This window comes from Ammospiza nelsoni, chromosome 17, assembly GCF_027579445.1.
Source record: "Ammospiza nelsoni isolate bAmmNel1 chromosome 17, bAmmNel1.pri, whole genome shotgun sequence".
Taxonomy (NCBI): Eukaryota; Metazoa; Chordata; class Aves; order Passeriformes; family Passerellidae; genus Ammospiza; species Ammospiza nelsoni.
Window position 1 is genome coordinate 4944883 of NC_080649.1, and position 22860 is coordinate 4967742.

General features: G+C 50.2%; 1 protein-coding gene across 2 annotated transcripts in view; it reads right to left on the reverse strand.

Moving 5' to 3' along the window:
* Positions 1–22860, reverse strand: part of ELFN1 (extracellular leucine rich repeat and fibronectin type III domain containing 1) — a 101896-nt gene that overhangs the window by 75436 nt on the left and 3600 nt on the right. Inside the window, exon 2 of one of the 2 annotated variants that reach the window (XM_059484339.1) lies at positions 5355–5467. The exons of the other annotated variant lie outside the window; for it this stretch is intronic. The gene's annotated coding sequence lies outside the window, so the exon portion shown is untranslated. The remainder of the gene's footprint in view (positions 1–5354; positions 5468–22860) is intronic. 2 annotated transcript variants of the gene reach the window in all.

A 22860-nucleotide genomic window follows, 5' to 3' on the forward strand; every position in this document is an offset into this window, starting at 1 on the left:
ATGGCCACCTCATCATCCATCCAAACCAGAGGAGACAGACAGGGAGGAAGGACCGGACCCATGGCCACCTCATCATCCATCCACACCAGAGGAGACAGACAGGGAGGAAGGACCTCACCCTCCAGGTCTGCCCTGGGGCTGATCTACATGTGAGGAGCCGCTGCCTTTGAACACCACAAGTCTCATCTCAGCATCATTTCCCCCTTGCTCCATCTCCCTGCTTCTGCCGTGCCTGTGGGAGCACTCGGTTCACACCAACAGATCTGAGCGTCCCCGAATGATTAAAGGAAGCTCTGCCTTTTAAATCGCTCTGATTGGGGTTGACGGCTGTGTGGAATTGGACACTTGGCTCTAATGATGTGTGAAAATCTCCCTGCTGTGACCCGTCCTTCCAGCTGTGGAAAATAAGGAGAAAGGCGGAGGAGGGGCATTAAAAAACTCTTCCGTGCGACTCCCAGATCAGACAGAGGTTTGTCAAGCTGGACAGTCCCTCTGGGGCTCTGCTCAGTGCCTGTGCGAGGCTGGGAGAGGTGGCCCTGCCTCACAGAACTGATGGGGATGTGTGTAAATGTGTCACCACCGGTGGCAGCAGATGAATTGGGGTCCTGGTCTGGAGCAGGTCAGCATGACCAAAGCATCTGAATCCAGCTCACTCCCAGGCAAGGAATGCCTGCCAGTTTCATGGGTGGGCTCCCTCCTGGCTCTGCCTGGTCCCACCAAAATTCCCATGCTGGTGTTGGGGGATATGATCCCATCTGAGGTGCAGCTGGTGTGTGCAGGCTGCCATGGCACAGCTGTGCTGCTGGAGCATTGCTCCGGGCTGTGACTCCTCTGGTGAGGCTGTGTGAGCTGGATCCAGCCCCAGGGACAGGCAGGCATGACCAGCCTGCAGCACAGCACGGTGGCTTCAGTCGGGTCCCATGGGCATGGTAAGAATCGTCTCAGTGAGCAAACCACGCTGTCCCTGACACACAGGGGACACCAGCTGACACCTCCTGGGCTTAGTCTCCATCACTGCTGCTGCCAGGGGACCAGCCAGCAGATCCTTGTCAGCCCAGCCCGTTCAGTGCCTCCTGTCCCCACCACCTTCCCCTGTCATTAAATCCCTGATGACACCTGGATTCAAAGCAAATCTGGCCATACAGTCTAATCCTCCCTCTCCAAACAAATTGGCTTCTTAGAGGCCCTCCTCGCTGGGATTCACTGTTGTGTGGCAGAGGGGAATGTCCAACTGAGCTCTGAAACAAAGGACGAGTTTCCTCAGGGGCTAAACAGAGGCACGGAGGGGGGAGGCCGGAGGTGTCCTGCAGCGAGTGACCCTCAATGTGACATTGATGGCTCTTAATTCCTAAGCCTGCTTTGGAAGGATTGCAGCAGATCCAATTTAATCACTGCAGCCTCTTCATCTCCCCTGTCTCAGCTCAGGGAAACGTTATGCATTCTCCTCCACTGCTTTTCTCCAAGAACTGGCCACCCTCCTCTCCCTCCAGCATCAGCCCCCCGAGCCCTTCACCTGCTGCACGGTGCAGGGCTGCCAAAACCACAGCTGCCCTCGGCCTGTTTACTACCACACAGCTCCAACAGCATTTGCTTAATTTCCTGTGCCTGTGGGAGGACTCGTTGTGCTAACGAGGGGCACAGCTCCCTGCAGGTGCACCCACCACCTCCCCACAGCCGTGCATAGCATTAAACATTTAAGCGCTTGTCAAAACGTTGTAACTACTTTTTTGTCTTGTTCCATTAGCTCCATTTCCAAAGGCCACCACTGGAACTACTGAACATTTATTTCTATTGAATCCAGCTTAGAAGTTATGATCTGAGGAAGAGGGAGACAGGACAGTATGTTCTGCGGCACCGGCTTTTCCCCACCACCGCTCAGCTGAGACACGCTGGCCTTTGAAATATCATTTTTATTCCTACCTTAGAAAAGCTAAAATAAAGAGATTGACTCTTCCATCTGCTTGATTTGCCTCTGCTGTTTAAACAAGGCACATAAATATCAGTCAGGTGGCTGCCCTGTGTAAGTTTTGGGGCTGTGTGTTTAAACACCCCGCACAGTTTGTGGTACCAGCCATGTGAGCTGGATTTCCTCCCCAGGTGCAAAATAAAGTGTGGTTATTACATGATTTTCCTGTTGCTAGAGAGGCACACACAAGAATCTTCCTCCCTCACTGCCTGTGCATGAGCAATGTCTTATTATGCAAATACTAGGAGTATTAGACAAAAAGCACAGAAGAAAGCCAGTGGAGCCAGCAGTTTAGAGGGAGTGGAGCATGGGCGGGGTGGGCTGTAGGGATCAATGATCCCCAGGTTTGCTTTATGTTCACTTTATCAGTGAGAAGTACAGAGCAAGAGGGAGTTGCATGGACACCTGCAGCCCCCAGGGACATTGGAGAGATGCCCAACACATCAGCCCTTGGCCACAGAATCCTGCACCAGGGTCACTGCAGGGCTGAGCATCCCCAGGCAAACCCCACGTTTGCATGAGGGAGCTGGGCTTGCTGCAGGACAAGGAGGCTGCAGCCAACAGCCTCCCTTCCTTCAGGGTGAAAAAAGGGAAATCTAAAGCCTTCTTAAAGACTTCCCTGTGTTTAAGTTCCTTGCTATTTAAAGCCGTGTGAGAGCCCGAGAGTTCCAGCCCGGCTGCCTGTGCCTGGGTGCTTTGCAAAGTTGTAATCCCCGCTAGTGACATCACGGGCTGTTGCCATGGGGATGTCACAAACTCAGAGCTGTGACTTCATCACAGCAGAGATGGGCAGCGAGGGAGGCAGTGCTTCCCAGTGCCTCTGGTAATTAGCAAACTGGCATGGAAAATGAGGATGAAACACACAGGACAGGGACATAAAGCCATTTAGCAAGTATCGTCTACTGGAAAGCATTCCCTCATGAGAAAGCGCCTCCTTAATGTATCCTGAGCTCTTAAATAACCCACAGAAGGCAGGGAATAAAATAGAAATTATAGTGATTTGTTTTATTGGGCATTTCATTGAGTAATTAAGAGGGTAATTATGAGAAGGAACATTAAAAGGCGTTACTCTCAGCCTTCATCCTGCTTTAGAGGAGCATCCTCATATTGAATGTGCAGCATCATCCAACACTGTCCTGTGCCAGCTTGGGTTTCCCTGCAGGGAGGAAGGCATGCATGGATGTGGGAAGGGGTGACAAACATCTCCCCCATGGCCTGACAGGATGCCAGAGCTCTCCCAAGAAATGCAGGGTGGGAGCAGTACGTTGCAGGGAGCAAACCCCACTTTGATGGTGTCTCCTGGCACGTGGTGTCAGGCACCTTGTGCATTGTGTGTTATGCAGGGGGAGGCTAAAGGAAAAACTTGGGAGAGATCAATGTGGTGCAAAGTATTGATGGGGCACCACAGCCAAGGCAGAAGTGGCAGAAAGCTGGAAATCAGCTGAAAATTCAGCACAAAGGTGACCCTGCACCACGAGGGCAGCTCTCATCCACCCCCCCCTTCTAACACCCATCCCCTATTGTGTCTCCTCACCTTTGGAAAATACATAAATACATACAGAACTACTTGTTTAACTAATCCACACCCAGACAGGACCCAGCACCGCCCAGCAGACACAACTCAACCTAAGCTGCGTCTCTAAGACTGCCAGTACTTCCCATACATGAGGAAACCTTGGAGCTGGCCAGCACATCCATGAAACACATCAGTGAAACACAGACCTACCCAAGCCCCAAAATCTGCAGCTCCTTTCTGACCCCAGCACATCCTGCTCCACTCCATTTACCCACCAGCACAGACACACTCCAACAGTGTGGGACACCAGGCGCCACCACAGGCTTCCTCTGGAGTCCATGTCACATGCTGGGGACCCCAATGCTCACAATACTGCCACCTTCTAAGAGGCCTCAGGTGAAATCCAGCCTCAGCAACAGCAATTTGTCCATGTGAAGTCCCCAGAGGTCACTGCAGGGAGCAAACGTGGTGATAAGGGAATCGTAAGCAGGAGTGATGGACACGATGAGGAGCAAGAGCTTTACCAGAAACGACGACTCCCACAGGACAGGCATCTATAAACACTGAGATGACAGATGAGCTCATTCCCACTATTTCCTCAAACCACTTGCACAGGTGGCAAAGCAAGCAACCAACCCACCCAGATAAATGAGAAACCTCAACCTGCAAGATCGCAGTGCTGACCAGTTACTAAGATTTAAGCAGCCCTTGGGTCCTTGTTTGCTACAAAACATACATTTAGGGAAGCTTGCTGGAGATGGCTGGCATGTTTTAAACTGGCCTCTGTTTTTCTCTCTAGGGAGAAAAACCCTTTTTTCTCCCTAGGGATGGATATGACAGCTATAATCCAGTTGCTATGCTGGATTTCAGGGACAGTGGCTTGTCCATGTTGAGCCCAAAGCATCAGACAACTGTCAGTAAAATTCACATTCAGAAAGCCACCAACCCTCCCTTTTCTTGTCCTGGGAACCACAACTCCCCTCCATACTCCCCTGCTCACGGGGAGCAATTTCCATCCTCTTCAAAAGAGAGTAAAACCAGCTTTTTGGCTGGCCCTTCCAGGCACGAGAGCAGCTTTCTGGGAGACTCGAGCGCTCAGCACAGCCCTAAAACAAGGCTCCTGTTTGAAGTGCATGGATTGAGGCTGGATTAAGAAAACCCAGGAGGAGCGCTTAGCTCTGCTCCTGCTCTAAAAAGGCTGCTGAGCAGCAACAGCAGCCAGCACAGCTTCATCCTGCTCAGCCCTCCATGTGATCCCTTCCAAGGGCCGGGGAAGCGGCGATTTCGTATGCGCGGTTTGATGTGATCCGGGAGCAGGGAATGGCAGAGTGTGCGCTCAGCTTCCCAACGCTGCATGAGAACCAGAGAGGAGCTGAACCAGGAGAAGGGAATGGCAGAGTGTGCGCTCAGCTTCCCAACGCTGCATGAGAACCAGAGAGGAGCTGAACCAGGAGAAGGGAATGGCAGAGTGTGCGCTCAGCTTCCCAACACTGCAGGAGAACCAGAGAGGAGCTGAACCAGGAGCAGGGAATGGCACGGCCCATGCTCAGCTTCCCGATGCTGCCAGAGCATCCAGAGCAGAGCTGATCTGATCTGGTTCTCACTAAGAAGGAGGATCCCTCCACAGGGACAGGGAAAGAACAACAGCAAACACAGGACAAAACACCACCATTAACCCCCAGTAGAGCCTGAAGAGCCTTGCACTGCTTGGGCACAGAGCAGACACGTATCTGTGGCTTGAGACATTTAGAGAATCCCTTCTGAAGTTTCCCTCTTGCAAACACCTTATTTCCGCCCTCTAATCAATGCTATGAGCAAGCTTGGTGAAACACAAATAGAGAACAGAGGATGAAACAATTTTCCAGCCCATACCTGAAGGTGCATCCTTCTTTTCTCACCAAGCAGCAGGGAGGACGTTGCTGTCTCTCGGTAATTTTCCAACATCCTGTGTTGCAGGTAGATTTATGCACTGATCATAGTTGAAGCTGTTAATAAAAAAGTGCAAAGAAAACGGATTTTACTGTGAAGTGCAGGGCTGCTTTTCTCCCAGCTTTGCATTATCATGACTTCCTCCTTTTTTAATCTTTTTTTCTGTGATTGACCATGTTTGGGGTTCAAAGCTTCAAAAATAAATCGCGGATCGTCTTTCATCTACTATGCATGAGAGAGTCAGAATCATTACATGGTTTAAATGGATATTTTGGGAGCAACTCTGGACCAAGCAGTTCCTGCTTTAACTGGGAGCCAGAGGGATGAAGCTAATTTGCAAATAATGTTACATGCTGGTTTTGCTTGAACGCAGGGAAAAGCTGCAGTGGCTACTTGTCATTCTTTGTGAGAAATTGAACAAAATGGAAATCAGTTCACTAGTTAAAAAAGAAATATATATATATATAAAAAAATCTGCAGCAGACCAATTTCTCCCGCATCAGGGGAACATCCCAGGACTGCAATTAAGCTGTGGCTCAGCACGAACCCTACAGCTGCCTGAGCACTGAGGACAAACACACCGGCCGTCCTTTTCCTGGGAGCAGGTTTTTAATTTGGTGAACTGCGAGCTTTTCCACAGCTCCACTTGAGCCACTTCTTCCTCAGGCAGTTCACAAGTCAACTTTCCCCTTTAGCATCACTCAGGCCTTCCCCCAGGAGCAGGGAGCTCTGGATTCTGCTGCACTGCACCTTCACAGGCAATCACCTATCAATGACTTTGTGGCTAGTGTCTACAAGGGGAAGCAGAGGAGCTAATATAATATAATTTTCCATGTTTACTGCATTATTACAGTGGTTGAATCTGCTGATTAGTTCCCTTTTTTTTTTTTTGCCATCTCGTCCTAAGCATCCCTTTTATTTTTGCCCTGCTTATCTGCATAGACTCATTTATTCACATGGCTGCTGTAACAGCAAGCAGGGCCAAAGCTATCATTTCTCCTCCCTCTCACATTTTAATCTTGCAGACCTCAATCTCTGTGATACTGCTATTATTTTGTCCATATCTGATCTAACTGGAACCTGCCATTATTCTTTTTTTTTTTTTTTTGCCTTAAAAAGAGAAAACTAATCTGAGCAAAAGATCATGGTGGCTGTGGCACTAATGATCCCTGGCATTCCTCCTTGCAATGAACCCAGTGCTGGAACAGAGAATGTTTGTTTCCCTTCTCTCTACAGAGCTGCAGGACTGACCCCTCATGCACAGGCAGCTCCCACGAATAAACAACATTGCCCCAATCTCCTGGGGGATCCATTTCTCTGCCAACTATCTCAGCAGCTCTTCTTATTGTCTTATTTATCCAAACAGTGGAAAAACAAGTCAAGAGGAGCCACTCTTCAACAACATGACTGTTACTGGTTTATTCAGATTTGCTCCCCTATGAGCTAGGGATGGGGCTCTTGCCCCAGAGGTTATTAACTGAAAAGAGAGTGGGGAAATTTCCTGTAATATGAACAATAACAGAAAAAATGCTCTTCCTTCCTGTTCTTTGACGATCATGGCAAGGCATTTTACCCCCTGGGCTCCCTAATGCTTCCCCGCTCCCAGCTCTGAGTGTCACCCCAACTGGAGACCATCCACTGAAGCACCAAGCCAAGATGCTCTGCACATGCCAACCACATCAGCCAGAAAAGATTTACTTGGGAGAGGCAAGGAGATGAATTCAGAGATCCCTCTACTCCCTTCTCCTGCATCCTGGGGCTTTTCAAACAGTGGTTGCTCACTCAGTGTTCTCACTTCATGTCCACAATCTGCGCCCTCACTGTGGTTTGTACCTAGGCCGTGCTCTTCATCTCTGTCCAGAGACCTCCATGCGCCCTCCCTTCTCCCAGGAATATTATAAATAAATCAGGGGCCACGTTCAGCTCCTGGTCTGTGATGCAAGCAGGGATGTGGAACTGTTCAAAGGCAAACAGCACAGGCAGGGCACAGGGTCTTGCCTATCCCTTGTCCAAGATTTACACAGACGAGACTTCTGGAAATCAAATTGAGCCCTTCCTCACATCCTCTGCTGATCTGGAAAATCCCTTGCTCACAGAACTCACATCTGCCCAAGCTGTAGCACTGCAGGACCCTGAGCATTTCTTGGTCTGCATGCACCCCAGCATGTATTGTATTCACTGTTAATGAAAGATTAAATGTGCCAAAGAGCAATATTAATTTTAAAGCTACTAATAATCATCAGTTGTCCCTCACTTCACCTCATAAGCTTGAGAGCTGTAATGAAAGAGCAAATTCCAGCTCCACCAGAGCATCTGTAAGCTGGGGTCTACAGCCCAGCTCTGCAGCTCAAGGTCCCACAGGCATTTTCTGCAAATAGTGAGGACCCTCAAAGATCTTCTAATGTGAACAACCATAAATAATCTGAAATGGCAAAAAAATAACTCTGTTACCCTTGTATTTGAAAAGCAGGATTAAAACAAGCCTCCCAGCTCTGCAACACCAATTTGACTTCTCTGTGCCAGTCTGCACCCCTGTGATCGCCCCAGGAGCCCGGGTTTGCTCAGCAGCATCACAGCAGTCATTAGATGGTGATAATTTAGTTCCAAGAAAGTTTGCATATCCAAATGTATCCCTTACCCTCCTCCTCCCTGGGAAAATGCAGCTCCTTGCAGGAGCAAGAGCCAAAGAAAAGTCACAACAGACTTTTGTCCCAAACCAGTTCTCATAGGACAGGACTGTCCATAAGATCACACAACACCCACCTCACCTCCCAAAAGTGGCATTTTCTCCCACCAGAGGTGCCCCATCAGCACGAAAGCAGGGCCATTTCTGCCCTGGATCCTCCAGGCACTCTCAGGACGGGCAGAGCAGGAAGGAGCAGCCCAGGCAGGGGCTCTGTGTGTCAGAGGGGCACATGTGCAGGGACAAAGCATCCTTTGCACACCAGCAGCCTCCCTGCTGCCTCGGCACATCAGCACTGCTGGTGAATCACATCTCCTTTGTATTTCACTTGGAGGAACAGGGAGAAAGACGTATTTCACAGAGGAGAGTCACAAAGAGGCCCACCTAGGAAAATGGGTTATTTTTGGCACTAAAATCCCTTTCCTGTGAAGAAGAGAGGGAGGCCCAAGAGACTGAAGGAGCTGCTGAAGCCCAGAGAGGAATCTGGTAGCAGAGCCTGGGGCATAATTCAGATATCAGGGACCAGCAATCAGGACTAAGATCCACATTTAAAGACTGCAGACCTGCGCTTCACCACCTGCCTGCCCACCAACCCTGCTGTGAGCCATGCCAGAGCGAGAAGGTAACCAGGAGCACTCTGCTTGCTTCCACAGACCTTTCCCAATCATGCAAAGACCTGGCTCTTCATTTGAGTGCTAATTCTCACTCTCTTTCAGCCCAGTTTTTTGCAGCTTTTCCACAAATCCAGAATACATTTGAGCGCTCAGCACAATGCTCAGTGAGAAAATCGTATGCTACATTTCCGCTTGGCATGAGTTCGAAATGGTTAAGCTGTTAAGCCCTGAAAGGGAAGTTTTAAGAATACCGTGAATAAAAGAAGCCAAAAACAAAAATAAACCAACAGCAGCAAAATTAGAGCATGGCATAAAGGAACCATTTGGATGGATCCTTTTTTCCCCAGAGAGATGGTGCACGCTGGCTGCTCCAATGTCAGGATCTCTGCAGTTGTGTAGCACTTGGACTTTCATTACAATGGCAGAGAAACAAATGTGCATCACTAGCACACAGGAGAGAGAGGGAGTTTTCCTAAGCTGTCATCAAATCCTTTACAAACTTCTCTAAATGGCCACATGATCATTGAGGGTCCCTTTACCCCACTCTGTCCCAGCAAGGGAGATGCCATCAGAGCAGGAAGGGGCTGCTTGACGCACACATGAGGACAGGCAATGGTCCAGGGTGGGAAACTCCACCTAGAAATGCTTGAATATCCCCATTTTCCAGATCAACTCTTCCAAGGAGAAGCAAATCCTGCCCCAATGTGTGTGTCACACAACACAACCCCAGTGATGCTGCTCTAAGGACAGCAGGTTCTGCCCACAGTGTTCTGGGGACAGGGGGGACTCCTCACCTTCACCCAACCCACCCACAGTGCAGTGACAGCTGGGTGGCCCCTGTGTGTCTCCTGTGTCACTCAGAGGTCCCTCCTGAACTGTGCCTGGCTTTGCTGCTGTGCACAGACTCAGTGACTTGTGCAGCCACTTACTGGGCTGAAGGACACGGCTCAACCATTTTACACTGATTTTTGTCACAAAATGTGATACAATGCCGGATCAAAAGACCTCCCAGAATCCGTACATGTGACAGTGTCCCACTCCAGCTGTGATACAAAGCATTAAGGTAATGAGAGCTGCATTCATGCCTGCTACTTTTAGGTCCACCCAGCCCAGAGCAGCTGAGAGGAACAAGGGCTCTCTTCCTCCCCCTCCAGCCTCCCCTGAGCCACTGTGAAGTGTTTGCTAATCAAAGAGCTCCTGCAAGAGAGCCCTCCTACCCGGGAGGGCCTGGATCAGAGACATCAGGTCAGGTCATCCACAAAGGTAATGGTGGGGCAAACATTCCTGAGCACATCCATGTCTGTGCACATCTGTGCAGGGGTCAGGCACGCTCTGGGTAAGGGCATCTCCCGTCCAGCTCTGTGCCCTGACCCAGCTGCAGCTGGGAGTGACAAAGCAGAGGAACAAACAGCCAAACCCAGCCCTTTCCTCACGCCCCACAACTTCTCCAGCTCAGGTCCTCGCTCCTCCTTCTTTGTGAAGTGCCAGAGGATCTCACACTGGGTCTGCAGCCACAGGATGAAGCCCATGAGCTGCACCCCAAATACCTCTGCTCCCCCTGAAGGCAGGAACTGAGCAGGCAGCCCACCACCCATATCCACCCTGGGAGGAGTTCTGAGACTTGTCCAGACAAAGTCAACACTGGCAAAAGTCCTGCTTCAAAAAAGAAACTGAGCTGCACAGTCCCAGAGTCCTCCCCTCCTGGTTCACCTTCCTCCACAGCTGTGAAACTGCACCCAGGGTGGCAGGGCAAGGTCACAGCACCCAGCCCTGCCAAAGGCTCCTGTGACTCTGCTAAAGCCACCACAGGCTGGAGCAGCCCTCGGGCTGCACTCAAACACATCAAGCATTCAATTCTCATCTAGGGAGCTGGGAAACACCAGGAGAGCCTGGAAGACAAGCAGTTGTGTTATCAGGCATTCATCATCAGGAACGAGAGCACACAACTCAACACGAGTGTCCTCCACTGCCTTCAAGGGCACACACACATTGAAATTCCCAGCAGACTCAGGGATCTTGTTTGCACTTCCATCACAGCCACGGCCAGAAGCTCTGAAGGCTTTCCAGGCAAACCCAGGAGCTCCACCAGCACTGCCAGCCTTGGTTTGCACCTGTGCAGTGCTCTGTGGATGCTCCTGGGAGAGTGATGGAGGGATTTTTGCTATTTATTAATTAGAAGAGCAGTTTACATACTTAAAATCTAAAGGTAGAGGAGATTTTGCTTTTATTTGTTTTACTTCATTTATTTCTAAATTGTTCTAATCATCAGAACTCCTTGCCACAATGAACAACTAGGCAGTTGTCATGTTACCTCATATGTATCGTGGCAAACAGCTAATCCTGTTGGTCATAAATCATGTCCCTTTCAATCTCCATTATATAGCCAGAGCAAATTTGTTATGATGCATGTGTCATTACACACCAATGCCTTTCCATTATCATATAACTGGATACCCCCAAGGTTTGTAATTTGCAGTATAATAGTAATTTTTAAAGAACCATTGATAATCAATAGCTCTCAGCATCACTGTCAGGATCATTTGCAAAACAAATAACAACACTGATCTCTACCAACTTTACAGGAGGGATATTTAATCCCCATGAACTGCATTATATGATGGATAAGCGAGGAATCCTAGACTATGTATCATGTATTTTCCTTGGATTAAATATCACTTCAATCAATGTTGCTCCCAGCTGTACAATGCTGTCTGTGTTTTCACTGGGCAATGCTGAAGTATTGTTTTACAAATTGACATCAGCTACAGTGCTGGGCAACAAAACCCCAGGGCAGGTGTGAGGAGGGGGCACGGCCAGGGATGCTCAGGGCAGCAGCAAGGCAAGGCTGGGGCACAGGGGGCTGCAGGACCCCCAAACAGGGCAGTGCTGCACCCTGACCACCACCCTGCTGTGGTGGGTTGAGCACAGATGGCTCTGAGCAGGGCAGAGGTGATGCTCCCTCCCTGGAGGCTGCACACACACACACACAGCCCTCACCAGGAGCCCTGGTGGGCAATGACTGAGCCCAGCAACCAGGCATTCTGCCCAAATTCACCCCCGTGTGCCCCAGAGCTGCTGCCCCTGGACACACGCATGGGCAGGAGGGGAAGATCTCTCCCTTCCCTTCAGAAGCCTCGAGATGGAAAAGGCTTTCAGCTGTGTCCACATCCATCATCCATCCCTCCCAGCGTGGGCTTGCCTGCACAGACCTGCCCTGGACACCCAGCACAGCCTCTGTGCCAAACTGGAATGAGCAGCAGGAGGAGGTGCAGCTCTCAGCCCTGGGTCCATACAGAGGTGGGGTTTAACCACAGCAACTCCACAAAAGTGCTGTGTAGGGTCAGCTGAGAGGTTCAGCCACTGCCTCACCATCCAACAGGGCAACAAACAGACTGTACTCACTGCTTTACCTTTTCCTTCAGCACGCAGAGGCTGGAATTTGGAAGGCAACTGCATCCCAACCACCCTGCCCTGGCTGCGGTCAGTCTGTCCATCTGCATCCCAGGTCCTGACAACCTTTAATGCAGCTTTTCCATTTAAAAACGGGGGCACAAGCAGCTGATGCAGCCAGACCCCGTGCAAGCAGTGCATGGAGAGCACTCCCAGGGACATCCCTGGCCTTGGGCTCCCTAATGAACATCTCCCAAGTCAGATTAAACACCTCACCTGTGCCTCAGCAGCCTCACAAGCAGCCAGCCCCAGTGACCTGTTGCATGGCCAGCAGCCAGGCAGCACCTGCACCTTCCCTTGCAGATGGCTTTCTGAGGCATTAAATCCACATTTAAATTTCCTACTCAGTTCTGCCTCTCCAGAGCTCTCCAGCAGAGCCCTATCTCGCTCCTTGCAGCTGGAGACACCTTTAGCAAAATCTCCAGCTCCTACTGATGTGGAAAAATTCATGCATTTCTCTCTCCTGGTGTAAGCCCGGGTCTGGCATTCACAGCGCTTCCCAGAGATAAGCCCCAAATCACTCATCACTAGAAACCCCACACTTGGGTGAGGGCAGACACAGCTGGGATGAAAAAAACCCCACCCCTGGGCCCTAACTAAACACTTCAGCTGCTGGAGATTACACAATCCTATTTAGTTATACCAGAGAGCATTTTTCACAGAGGAAACATCATCAATCTGGCTCTAGGAAACCAGTCAAATAAAAAATTTTGGAAGGAAGAAGAAATCCAGCTTGGTTTGGTTCGTTTTTAGAGACAAACGTGGTTTAGAAATGGGATTAGTTGGGGTGTCCTGGCACCTCAGCTGGGCTGTGCACTCCTGCAAGCTCCTGGCTGCCCCAAGGAAAATGCCATTAAAGAAAACACAGCTATTTTTAAAGCCAGAAGGACAAATTCTCCTCCCAGTTACACCAGTGACCTCGTGACTCTCCACAAGGCTGGGCAGGCAGAGCTCTGATTTGGGGCTATTTTGAGCATCCTCCAGGCACCCAGCAGGCAGAAAGCACCAAGGAGCAGGATAAGGCCCTTGACTCCAGATAGACCCAACCTGTTAGGACAGCGATAACTTTCACCAAGAATAAAATAACAATTTTCTTTTTAAGTAAAAAAACTCTAAACAACATCACCACTTCCCCCACATGCACATGGACCTGAGCAGGGCTGGTGCCACCCCCACTCATTCACCACTCATGCACACGTGGTACAAACTCATTCAGGGCTCTTCTGCAGATGAAATATTTAAATGGTTTATACTTTGCTATCCTTTTTAAATAAGATGGAATCACCATAAACAGACTTGAGCTGACTTGCTCTCTCTCTCCACCTTTTTTTCCTTTAATATTCTCCCTGCAGTTTCATCAGGCTGCATCCAGATGGATTCAGGAGCTTCCTGGGCACAATCCATGCTGGCAAATGGATGGAGCCCCCTTGGATGTTGCAGATATTGCAGTGGGATGGGGAAGCAGCTTGTGCTCTCTAGACAAGCACACGGCCATGGTGTGACTGAGGGGATGTCACACATGAAGAGAAGCAGAGCCTGGGCTTTCCAGTCTGTGTGTGACCAGCTGGGATGAGCACAACCTGCCTTGCCACCTGACCCAGCCTGTTTGTGCTGCCCTTCCCAAGGGAGCAGCCACATTTTGGCTGTGGTGACACCAGCAGGAGCAAAACCCAGGGCAAGCTGTCAGACAAGACATGGCCAACATGCAGTGTTGCTGCTGATGTGCTGACATTCCACCCAAAACCTTCAAGAGATCAGGCTTGGAGGAATTTCCCAGCTTGTGTGGTGCAAGGGAGATGTAACCATAACACAGAGGCTTTCTCCCTGCTGCCGTGCATCCCAGGAGGCTGCACCAGGAACCCTGATGGACAATGGCTGAGCAAGCAACCAGCCGTTCTGCCCAAATTCACCCCCATGTCCTCACATGGAGGAGTCAGTGAATTCAGTTCTCACATGGATTCACCCCCACATGCTCCTTGGAGGGCGGGACACCCTCCAAGGTGTCCCTGGAGCAAGGGGAGAGAGAGTGTTATGATCTTGCTTCAGGGGTTCCGTACTGTTGTCTCCTTATCACAAAAGTTTCATATCTCCTTGGTGTTTCTCATGGACAGCTCCTCAGAGCACTGACTCTTCCTCAACTGACTCCAGCTGCCTTCTCACCCAGCCACCCCACTCTTTTATAGCACTTTTCTTCTCATTGCTTACAGCTGTGGCCTGTTCCTGATCTTTGATAATTTGCCCAGCTGCAACTCCTTAGGGGTGAGATTACTTTCTACACCATCTTTATTTTCTTATATTCCATCCCCCTGCAAGGGGGCACACCCATGGGCAGGGAGGGAAGATGTCTCCCTTCCCTGCAGAAGGAGATGGAGAAGGCTTACAGCTGTGTCCACATCCATATGCATTAGAGAACAGGCCCTGATCCAGCACACGCTTACGTCAATCCGCCGTCACCGAGATTTAGGAGAACATTTAAAATTAAACAAAAATTTCCTTGCGCTGCAAAACTAAGGACAAAGAAAGCAAGGAAGTCTTGTGGGTAGTGCAGAAGCAGGTGTTGGAGGACCTGGACCCAGCAAAGCACCCCAGATAACCCTGGGCATGTCCCTTCCCTTCCAGGTTCACCCACTGAATGCAGCAGCCAGCTCTCTGGATATCATTCTGGTGAGATAAGGGCTCTCAGATGGTCACAGGCAACCTGACCAGCTCAGGAGGTCATTTCCCATCTGGTGCCCATGCCTGGCTCTCTACAAGCTGTGTGCAGGACAGGTTACCTGTAACTCAGCACCTCCCAGGACCCCACAGGCCCTGGCTCCGAGGAGCTGCTTGCAATCTAAACCACAGAATAAGTCAGCATCTGCAACCACACTTCAGATTTCACCCGCTGAAAATAAAGACAACAGCTTTTCAAAATAAATGGGGAGAAAAAGCAAGATCAATAAGTGACACACACCTAATTCCCAAGCCAGCCTCATTAAAATGAAGTGTGTTATTCTGTTTACTCCCACAAATTAGAGTTCCAGTGCAAAAGAGAGTGTGCTGTCCTAAGGGCTATACAAGCTCATGCTGTTTTATGGCTGTTTTGTTAAGACTGGGACTGGAATGGACAAAAAAAAATCATAACATGAATCATCCATTCTTTATTGACAGAGAGGGGGGAAAGTCATGCAGAAAGTTTGGGGCTTTTGCTTAAAGCCAGTGTGGAATTAGAGAACCTGCAAGTTAGTCCACAACTGGAAAGAATTTTAATGTAGAAGAGGACTTTTCTGCAAAACAGTTGGAGAATCATATAATTATTACATTGGAAAATATCTCCAAGATCATCAAGTCCATCAGTGAATCTCAAGATTAACCCACAGTAAACAATAAGACAAACTTCTCTGAACTTGGATGGAGCCATGATGTTCACTTTGCTTGTAAGCATTATGGCTGGACTTTGTCTTTTAGGCTATTTTCCAACCTAAATGAATATATGGTTTCTAATGAAGCTTTAAGAATCTCATCCCACAGACTTACTTCTCCTTTTTCATTTACACATGAAGCAGTTACACAAACTCCACAGCCCCATTTCTGCTCCTTTGTGAACTGGGACAGAGGGTGAAATGTGTTGATTTATTGAAGTTTTCCCCTTGCTCCTCTGTGGTGGATGTTCTCCAGAAGCAGTTGCACTATTCCTGAGCCCAGGCTTCAGCATTTCCATGGGCAACGTAAAAAAGGAGCCAGGACAGGTGAGCAGCACCAGAGGGGCTCAGCAAGGTGTGAATCCCCATCCCCTCTGTGTGCACCCCTCATTTCCAGCACAGCTGGGCAGAGGCAGAGCTGCTTTCCATTGCCCTCTCAGTGCCCTGCTCTGCTGCACAGCTGGCAAAGCACGGCCTGGGCCAGGTCCCTGCAGCCCCTGGGGACAGAGGCTCAGACCCAGGCAGCACAGAAGTTCAATGGTGCCAGAAAACACAAGAGACTGGCTTGAACACCTAGATTTTAAACACAAAGAGATTTCCAGCAGCTCTCCACCCTCCTTGGGCTGCACACCAGACTTGGCAATTCATTGTTCAGCACCACCTTTCCCTAGGAGAACACTGGAAGTGACCCTGCTTTTACTCCAGGCCAGGCACAAATTTCTCAGCACAATGATGAAAAGAAACTACTTCAACTTCTCAAGTGTCCCAGGCCTTTTTCTGGTAACCAGACTGAACAATTGTTTATCCTGGAGAGGAAAGGGTCAATTAATAAAGTCCCTGGGCTACACAACTACCACCTCCTGCTTGGTGAGCCACCAGCATCAAAGGAACCAGCAGTGAGCTGAAGTTAAGACATTTATCCTTTGACAATTCTCCATTGCAACAACTTTATTTTGATGATACGGGATGATTAATGCTTACAGCCACTGTCATTTCCTTTGATAGATTTTTGGGGCTGTGGAGTGACATTTGCTCAATGCTCCATTCCTGAAAAGCTGCACTCATTGTAGCATGGAGGAGAGGGATGCTCCATGCATCAGCCATCAGTTACCTGCCTCTGCCAGCTGCAGGTGGCCAGGAGAGATACTGTGAGGAACTGGGGGGTGCTTACAGAAAGCTGTGACTGGTAAAGGCTGTGGAGCAAGAGGAGAGTGTGTTAAACAGCCAGTGCTGTAAGAAATTGTGAGTTTATCTTTCTCAATAGAAAGAAAGGAGACAGTTGGTTGCAAACACCACAGCCAAGAGCTGCAGCAGACTTTGCTGTTTTGCCACAAACTGGAAGAGCAGATCCTGAGAGAGACTGTCCGGCCCTGAGTGGCAGCCACAGCAAGCTCTCACAACTGCTCCCAAAGGCAAAACACATCCAAAAACTCAGACTGATCAATCAGTAAAACAAGACAGACAAATGCCTCAACTCTAGCCTTCACTAACGGCAAAAAAATCCAACCTAACTTGGAAACCTTAATCTTAACCTGTTCACCTCTGAGCTCCCCCCACCTGTAACATGAGAACAGGAATCATTTCCCTCACCCGGCTGCTGCAAGGTTCTCCTAATCAATCAGCTCATTAATTCATGCAAAGCATGAGACAGGCAGCAGATGGATGGCTTTACACAATAGTGTTTTCTACAGTGAAATATTTCTACTTAATTCCCCACCAGCAGCTGCCTGCCCACTCTCATCACACCAGCACGGAGTGGTCCGGGCTCGCACAAGGACACCCGTGAGGTCCAGAGCAGCAGAATATCCTCTGGATTCAAACAGCACCCGGTGCCACATGGAATTCCCTGGCTGGAGACACCCTTTCCACAAGGGCTTCTTCACAGACTTGATTTTGCTCATATTTAAAAGCTGTCTCAGGAGCGTAATGATTTTAAATTCACTGCGCGCCGCAGTCAATCAATGGAGCGGCGGCTGCCGGTGCCTGGCGAGCAGGCGGTGATGAATGGGCCTTTGGAGGCTGCTCCCTCGCCTCCGAGCCACAGCACAGCGTGGGCAGAGGGTGGGGAACAGGAGCAAAGCCAGGAACAAAAATTAAAAGGAAGAAATGGGGTGGCAGGTAGGAAAACCCAGAGTGTGAAGTTGGACAAGTGTTGGTCTGGAAGGCGTCGCTTGGAGCGAGCAGTCCTGGCTTGCCTTGGTCTCCCTGATCAGTGACCATCCTACAACTTCAATAAACCAGGTAACACATTTGTTTCATAATGCTGACCCCAAGCCTGGCTTGTGGCAAGGACCAGAGCCCTGGCACCAGCCCCCAGCTGCCCGTGTGCCACTGACCCAGTGCTGCTTTCCAGGAGCTGCCCAAGAACAAACGCCCGAGAGCAGCTCTCGGGAGCACACCCTCCCTGCAGACAGAGCACTGAGGGGCACAGCAGCAAAGTGCTGTCCCTCAACCTTTCCCATGCAGAAGCAGGCAGACAAGCCCCATGGAGTGACAGACAAGCCCCACAGAGTGGCACACAGCTCCCTGTCCCCCATCCCTACACAGTGCCAGGGAGTTGCAGCCCTGTGTGTCGCACTCGCCCCAGAGGGACAGGGAGCACCCATCCCTGCAAGTACCAGGAGTGTCCAGAGAGGGGAAAAAATCAAATAATCCCATTTGGGGGAGCCCAAAGGGCCTAATCCTGCCCCAGCATGCTGCAGATCGTCCTGCTCTACGGAGAACAGATGCTGCTCAGCATTCAAAAGGAGCTGCTTCAGATCTGGGCTCTTTTTCTCCCTCTTCCTCCTATTACGGGGTCAGGTCAGTGCTGTGCAGCCTGTCAGCGTAAAAAAAAAAAAAAAATTAAAAAATCATAATTCAGAAATCTGGTATTCCCAAAGAAGCTGCAGTTTGTGCATGAGCATCACAGCTGCGTGTTATGAGTCTTACAAACCAGAGAGGGGAAAGAGTCGAAAATCAAACTCACCACACCAGCAAAATAAAAATATGACGCAGTAAATTAATGATGTTGCTCCAATTTGAGAAAACACTAATTAAGAATGTGTAATTGAATTAATGCATTATTTAGAAACCCCAGCAAATCCTGAGTGGGAATATAAATACATTGTGGTGTTCCTTTGACATTAAGTCTCTCTCATACCTCACTACCCACAATTTATTTTAATGTCACCCAAATCTCCAGATTTATTTATGTCCTTGCCATTGACCACTGCTTTAAATATCCCACATATCAATATCCTCTCTCCTCAATTCCACACACTCAAGTGCTCCATATGGGGTGGTGATCACCATTTGATAAGTCATAAGTAAGTGCAATTAATTAGCTCAGCTCATCAACCACTTCCCCTCCCAATGCCCTGCAGCCACAGATCTGGGTCTAATTTGTTTAGAGCCTGGAAAAACATCAAATACCTCATTAGAAAATAAATCCATCTCCTAGAAATACATTTTTTCTACAGCTTCAAGTGTCAGTTTGCTCCATGTTACACTGGGAAAGGCCCTGCACATGCAGAATCTAAACCCAGCCCAGAACAGGTCAAGAAACCAATATCATCACATTGTGAAAATAGAAGAAAACAGTATCTCAGGGAAAAGGGGGGGAAAGTCAGCCCCTCAAATGTCTCACAGCACCTGTGAAATGCCCTGAGATCATGCATTTGCAGCTGGGATGGTTTAGGAGAGCTTTGGGTATTTAGCAAGAGGCTTTACAAACATTATTATCCCCTCATTTTGAGCCCTTCAGAGCAAGGGTTAGAGTTCTTATTACCATTTCTAGGAAGAGATACAAATACACCAAAAAGAAAGAAAGAAATCCAGTTAAATTGTTCAAAACTGCTAAAGACTCTTTTAAGGAAAGGAGCAAGAAAAAATAATGCAGGCAAATCCAAGTTCACAGATGTACATATGGCTCTGGGAAACGGGAAAAAAAAGCAACACTAAAGTGCCTTGTGTTAGGTATGAGCATACACTGTAGCAAAATATGCATGCTGTTTATAAAACATATTGGAAGACTTTTCCCTATAAGATGCCACGGAGAGTATAAAATTTTATGATCTCTGCCTGTCCATTTTACAAAGATATACACAAACAAGTAGCCAAATCTGCCTGCAGTTTAACTCCATTAAATCCAATGAATGAGTTTGGCCCATGAAAACTCTGCACTTACTGTAATAAAGTTAAAAGCTGATAGCAGCTGATACAGTAAAACACATACATTTCCATACACTTATTCCTGCAGATTTAAAAATACCAATGAGTTCAGAGATTGCCCTTGTCCAGCTCATAAAGAAATGCTGGAATAGGAAAGAAAAAAAAAACAGATCTTGGAGATTTTCCCACTGACTCCCTCTAAGCACAGAGGAGAGAGGGGTAGGGGAAGCCAGCAGAGTTGTGGTTATTTGGCTTTTCTGGGAGCCCTGAACACATCAAATGTGTGTATTAGAACAAACCCCTGATGGTTTGGTCCCCAAGAGGGGCAGGACTCACCCAGCAGGAGCAGAGGCCACAGCCCTGGGACCATTTCTCCCTCATCAGTGCCCAGACAGGACAAGGATCTCTCAGGGCACAGATGTGGGATGCTCTGCTCCCTGAGGGAGCTGTCCACACTTCCATCAGCTGAGGGCTTTCCTCAGGAGCACTGGTTCTACAGCCACTGGGCCATCTTTAACTGTGCCTTGAACCTCACATTGCACAGGGGACCAGACCAGGCAGTGCCCAGGCCAAGCCCAAACAACAGATTTGAGCCTGCCCTGACTGATAGGCATTTTGGGTTTGGTTATTGAGGTGGTTTTTTAAACATGCAGCTTTCTCACAGGCTCCTGCCATAACCACACCAAGTCCCATCTCCACCTCCCCAGCTTCCTAACCCAGGCTCCTAAACCCCCTGCACCTCAGTGCCACCTCCCCCAGAGCCTCCTGCCCCAGCTCCTCGTGGTGCAAGGAGGCTCCAGGTCCCCCTCACCTGGAGCCAACTCCCCCAACTCCTTTCTTTGATATTTATTATTATTTGCTGCTATTACAGAGATGTCTCGGAGACTGAGATAACGCTCGTGTTGGGTACACACACTCCCCACTCCAGCAGCCAAATAACACCACACAAATCATTTCATGCTCTTTGTCCTCTTTTTCCCCACTGAGCCTCCAGTCCCTTCACCCCAAGGTCCTCACAGACCTGCTGCTTTCACAGCTCTGCCTCCGTCCTCACTCACAGTTTGGGCAGTGTATGACTCCATACTGTCCCATCCAGCTCCACACAGCTCCTCTCCTCCTCATCAGCCTCCTCTGGGCCCAGTTTACTGCTGGCCATCACATCTCCATCTCCTCACACCAGATATTCAACCCCTGTGGAATATGCTGTCCTGATATCAGGCTCACTCTAACCATCCCCAAGCCCTGAGTTTGCAGCACCAAGAAAATCCAGCAGCTGCACAAAATCATGCCAAGCACTGCTCAGGGCTGTGCTCCTTGCTCGTACCCCCTTTAGAGTCTCCACAGCAGCTTCCCATCTCCTCAGCCCCGCACTCACAGCCTTGTTGGTGACTCCACAGCAGCCTCCCCACTGCCCAGAAGAGCACAGCTGACCTGCAGCAAGCCCCCAGCCCCACATCCTCTCCTCCTGAGGCTCCTCACTGCCCAGACAAGCTCCTTCACAAGTGCCTCTGCTCCACCAGACTTCCCAGTGCCCTTTGCTGAAAAACCACATAATCCCAGACTTTTGCTTCACCTGGAGCTAACACCAATTCACAGCACATGCTGGCAGCTGGGATGCTGCAGGTGATGCTGTGCTGCTGGGGCTTTTTCAGCATGAAATCCTGGTCCTGGAGCAGCCAGCAGAGAAGAGCATCCCAACCAGCACGGCTGGGTGCTGCTTTTTGTGTCCCTCTGGAATGCAGGGCTTCACTGACACAATCCACTCACTTATCCCCAGCACATACATGGAGAAATAAGTATTGGAAAAAACTGCCCAAGGATGGGGCTGAGACTTGACAAACAGATGGGACAGCTCTGGGCTCTCCAGGGCATGGACCTCGTGTCCCGTCCCCATCACAGTTCCTCCAACCTCAGCTCTACACCCAGAGCTCAGCTCCTAACTCTCACAAGCACTGACCACGTCCTTCTGTTTGCATGCATCGTGCACTCCTGTGTCTGGCACAGACAGGAGAACTGGAATGCACAATCCACAGCTCACAGTAACAAACCTTGCACCTAGAACAAGCCAAAAGCCTGACCTTTCACAGCTAAGCATCCTGGTGAGAGGTTAGATCTTGTGTTTTCTGATCATCAAACAGGGAAGCATTAGCCAGACAGGGAGAACAAGCTCTTATCTAGACCTGATTTCTCTCCCCTCCAGGGGATCCTGTAGGATATTTCAGTTCTCTCTCGCTCGCTGTATGATTCTTCCCTCCCCCAGCAGCTTGAAATCAGCCAAATTCACAATCTAATCTGGCCAGGAGTCAAAGGGGAGAAAAATCAAGCCCTAATGCGGTGACTTTGAATGGGGAACCGAAGCCAATCAGAAAGGCATTATTGATCCCTGCTCGGAGCACCTCGGTCAGGCAGGGGGAGGCTGCGGGCAGCCGCAGAGCAGAGCTGCCCACCGCAGCCAGCCAGGGCTGCCCTGCCAGGCCTGCAGCGCTCCCGGCAGAGCTCCCAGCGCCTGCCCGGGCTGGGAACCGGCACGACGAGAGCACCCACGGGCCCTGAGCCGCCAGTGGGGAGAACCAGCCCCTTGCGAGCATCTCCGGCCCCTTGCGAGCATCTCCGGCCCCGGGCGAGCATCACCAACCCCGGGCGGGCACCACCAGCCCCGGGTGAGCACCACCAGCCCCGGGTGATCACCACCGACCCCAGGCGAGCACCACCAACCCCAGGCGAGCATCACCGGCCCCAGGCGAGCATCACCGGCCCCGGTTGAGCACCAGCCCACGTGTGTGCGGGAGCGTGCCCCGGGTGCTGCCTGCAGCGCTGTGTTTGTGCGCAAACACTTCCAGAGTGCATCGCCCTGGCGTGGGCCCGTCTGCGGGAGCCAGGCTGCTCCTCGGGACGGGCATTCCAGCGGCGTTAGTGCGGGGCAGCTCTGCGGGAGCGCCAAGGGCAGGGCAGGGCAGGGCAGGGCAGGGTGTCTGTGTATAGGGGTACCTGTGCCGCACAGCGAGCAGGGACAGGCAGCGGGTGGCTCAGCGCGGGCAGCGGGGCAGGGGCGAGCGAGGATGGCGAGCAGCCGGACAAGGCTGAGCTCGCCTCTGGGCATCCCTGGGTGCGATCCCGGTGATCCGGCCCGCGGCAGCGCTGGCTCCCGG